Raw genomic sequence first — 4737 nt, 5'->3', positions numbered from 1 at the left:
AAGTGCTTTACATTCTGTATTTCATTTAACTTTCACAAAAATTTTACAAGGTAGCCAGCCACTACTATAATTCCCATTTTACAGTCAAGAGTACTGAGCCTCCAAGATGGTGAATAATTTGCTGAGGTAGGGAAACTAGAAAGTGGAAGAGCCAGCACTCAAACCCAGTCTTTCTTTCCTCTCCAAGCTGTAATACTTGGAAATATTGAGAAGTGAGACGTTATGCTGCCAAATCCTATTACTAATACAATGTATTATTTTTTGATGTTTTTATCTTCCAGGTCCGTTGTCAGCCCTAAATTTCAGAGTTACTCGGGTGACCCCAACAGAAATATTTTTACACTGGGTTCCTCCAGATTCTCTATTTTTTCACCATTATCTTGTAACTATTTTGGATGTTGAAAACAATAAATCAGAAGAGATGTTTGTTGAAAAACTGAACACAACAACAATAATTGGAGATCTCAAGTCTTTTCATCATTATCTGATATATCTATTCACTGTAGCAGAAAGAGGAACTTTAAGTTGCTTTGAGAAACCTATTTCAATTATTACAGGTAAACATGGCACATGTTGTCTTTTAATGGAAAATATAAACTGCATATTTCAAAACATCATTTTGTTGAAATTTAAATATGTTGGTCCTTCATACGTACAAATACTCGCTGTTAAACATGTATTTGAGTGTTGAATCATAATTATAAACATGGAATCTAAATATTAGATTCATTTAGAGTTCTATGAACTCTTTTGTTTGTTTTGTTTTGTTTTTATAGGTTATGAATAATCATGAGATACGAAGCTGATTGTCACCTCTCATGCCCATGACGTGAGGGCCAGATTTATACTGGCAGCATACCCATTATCACAGATTGCATTTGTACCCCGTGTCCTCCACCCAATTGTCCCCAACCTCCCTTTCCCTCCATCTTTCCCCCTGACTCCTCTTTGTAGCCCAAGGAATGCTCTCTCCCTCTGCAGGTCTGATGCACTACTGTGGTCTTTCTTTCCTTCCTTCCTTTCTCTCTTAGCTACCACACATGAGTGAGTACATGCAGTATTTATCCTCCTTTGCTTTGCTTATTTCACTCAACACAAGTTTCTCCAGGTTCATCCGAGTTGTTGCAAATGGGAATATTTCACTCTCTTTTACGGCAGAGTAGTATTCCATGTTGTATATATACCATAGTTTCCTTATCCAATCATCCATCGATGGACATTTAGGTTGGTTCCATGTCTTGGCTATTGTAAGCAGAGCTGCATTGAACATGGGAGTGCAGGTATCCCTTCAACATGATGATTTCCATTCCTCTGGATATATACCCAGAAGTGGGACTGCTGGATTGTATGGAAGATCTATCTGTAGTTGTTTGAGAAACATCCATACTGTTTTCCATAGTGGTTGTACTAATTTATGGTCCCACCAATGGTGTAGGAGCGTTCCCTTCTCTCCATACCATCACCAGCATTTGTTATTCACCATCTTTTTGATTACAGCCAGTCTAACTGGGGTGAGGTGGTATCTCAAAGTAGTTTTAATTTGCATTTCCCTGATGACTAGTGATGTTGAGCATTTTCTCATGTACCTGTTGAAAAATATCATCCTTTGAAAAATGTCTATTCAGCTCCCTTGCCCATTTTTCAATTGAGTTATTTGGTTTTCTTACTGTATAGTTGCTTGAGTTCCTTGTATATTATGGATATTAATCCTTTGTCAGATGCATAGTTAGCAAAAATTTTCTCCCACTATGTAGGCTGTCATTTCAACTTTGTTGGTTGATTCCTTTGCTGTGAAGAACTTTTTAGTTTGATATAGTACCATTTGTTTATTTTTTCTTTTACCGCTTGTGCTTTCAGGCTCATGTTCATAAAGGCTGTGCCCAGACCTAGTTGCTGAAGTGTTTCACCTATATTTTCCCATAGTAATGTTACAGTTTCAGGTCTTATACTTAAGTCTTTAATCCATTTTTAGTTGATTTTAGTGTATGGTGAGAGATGCATATCTAATTTCATTCTTCTGCATATGGATATCCAGTTTTCCCAGCACCACTCATTGAAGAGGCAGTCTTTTCCCCAATGTAGATTTTTTTGCCTTTGTTCAATATCAGATGGCTATGAGTGATTTCTGGGTTCTCAATTCTACTCCACTGGTCTGAATGTCTCTTTTTATACCAGCACCATACTGTTTTGGTTACAATAGCTTTGTAGTATAATTTGAAGTCAAGGAGTGTTATGCCTCTGGCTTTATTTTTTTTGCTCAGGATTGCTTTGGCTTTTCAGGGTCTTTGTTGTTCCATAGGAATGGTAAGATTGTTTTTTCCATTTCTGTGAAGAATATCATTGGTATTTGGATGGGGATTGCATTGAATCTGTAGATTGCTTTGGGTAGTGTAGGCATTTTTGCAGCATTAATTCTTCCAATCTAAGAGCATGGAATATCTTTCTATCTTTTTGTGTCTTCTTTAATTTCTTTCAGAAGTGGTTTGTAGTTCTCATTGTAGAGGTCTTTCACCTCTTCGATTAAATTGATCCCTAGGTATTTTATTTTTGTGTGTGTGACAATTGTAAATGGACTTACTTTATTTATTTTTCTTTCTGTCAGTTCATTATTTGAGTATATAAATGCATCTGATTTGGGGGCATTTATTTTGTATCCTATAATATTCCTAAAGTTATTAACCAGCTCTAGGAGTATTTGATAGAGTCTTGAGGTTTTTCTATATATAGTATCATGTCATCTGCAAATAGGGAATGTTTGACTTTGTCTTTTCCAATCTGGATTCCCTTTATTTCTTTCTCTTGCCTGATTTCTCTGGCTAGTACCTCCAGTACTATGTTAAATAGAAGTGATGAGAGTGGACATCCTTGTCTTGTTCCTGTTTTTAAGGGAAAGACCCTCAGTTTTTTCCCCATTCAGAATGATACTGGCAGTGGGCTTGTCATACATGGCTTTTATTGTGTTGAGTATTTTCCTTCTATACCTAATTTGTTGAGAGTCTTTATCATGAAGGAATGCTGAATTTTGTCAAATACCTTTTCAGCATCCATTGAGGTAATCATATGATCTTTGTCTTTCAGCTTGTTGATGTGATTTATATCGCATTTATTGACTTTGGTATGTTGAACTATCCTTGAATCCCTGGGATGAATCGCACTCAATCATAGTGTATAATTTTTTTTTTTTTGACCGGTAAGGGGATCACAACCCTTGGCATGGTGTGGTCTGTACCACACTCAGCCAGTGAGCTCACTGGCCATCCCTATATAGGATCTGAACCCGAGGCTTCAGCGCTGCCAGCGCCGCACTCTCCCAAGTGAGCCATGGGACTGGCCCAGTGTATAATTTTTTTAATATGTTGCTGTATTCTGATTGCTAATATTTTGTTGAGGATTTTTGCATCTAGATTCATCAAGGATATTGGCCTGTAATTTTCTTTTTCTGTTGTGTCTTTATCTGGTTTTGGTATCAGAGTTATGTTGGCCTCATAAAATGAGTTTGGGGGAATAGCGTCTGTTTCAATTGCTTGGAACAGTTTCATGAGAATTGCTATTAACTCCTCTTTAAAAGTTTGATAGAATTCAGCTGTAAAGTCATCCTGACACGGATTTTTTTTTGTTGGAAGATTGCTAATTACCACTTCAATCTCCTTGCTTGTTATTGGTCCATTCAGATTTTCTATCTCTTCTTGGTTCAGTCTTGGTAGTTTGTATGTGTCTAGAAATTTATCCATATCTTCCAGATTTTCATATTTGTTGTCATACAGTAGTTTATAATAGTCTCTAATGATTCTTTGTATTTCTGTGGTATCAGTTGTAATGTCTTCCTTTTCATTTCTGATTTTTGTTTTTGGGTCTTCTCTCTTCTTTTTTTTTTTTGTTAACCTAGCTAATGGCTTGTCTATTTTATTTATCTTCCTGAAGAACCAACATTTTTGTTGATCTTATCTATTGTTATTGGGGTCTCTGTTTCACTTAGTTCTGCTCTGATCTTAATTATTTTTTTCTGTCTACTACCTTTAGGTTTGAATTGTTGTTGTTTTTCAACTTCTTTGAGGCCTAGTGTTAGGTCCTTTATTTGAAGTCTTTCCATTCTTTTGATGTAAGCATTTATTGTAATAAATCTGCTTCTTAGACTGTTTTGAAGTATCCCATAGGTTTTGGTATGATATATCTTTATTTTCATTAGTTTCTAGAAATTTTTTATTTCCCATTTAATTTCTTCTTGGACCCATAGTTCGTTCAGGAGCCTATTATTTAGTTTCCATGTATTTATGTAGTTTCCAGAGTTTTGCTTATTGTTAATTTCCAATTTTAGTCCATTGTGGTCTGAAAAGATACTTGGAATGATTTCAATTTTTAAAATTTGCTGAGGCTAGATTGGTGACCTAATATGTGGTCTATCCTGGAGAATGTTCCATGAGCTGATGAGAAGAAAGTATATTCTTTAGTTGCTGGGTGAAATGTTCTGTATATATCTGCCAGTCCAATTGGTCTAATGTGTAGTTTTAAATCCTGTGTCCCTTTGTTGATTTGTTGCCTGGAAGATCTGTTCCATGCTGAGAGAGGGGTGTTCAGGCCAACCACTATTAACGTATTAGGGCCTATTTCTTTCTTTAGGTCTAAGAGTGTTTGCTTTTTGTATCTGGGTGCTCCAGTATTGGGTGCATATATATTTATGATTGTTATTTCTTCTAACTGTATTGATCCCTTTATCATTATATAGTGGCCTTCTTTGTC

The sequence above is a fragment of the Cynocephalus volans genome, chromosome 12 (genome assembly GCF_027409185.1).
Source record: "Cynocephalus volans isolate mCynVol1 chromosome 12, mCynVol1.pri, whole genome shotgun sequence".
Classification (NCBI taxonomy): domain Eukaryota; kingdom Metazoa; phylum Chordata; class Mammalia; order Dermoptera; family Cynocephalidae; genus Cynocephalus; species Cynocephalus volans.
Note: the sequence above shows the minus strand (reverse complement) of the source record.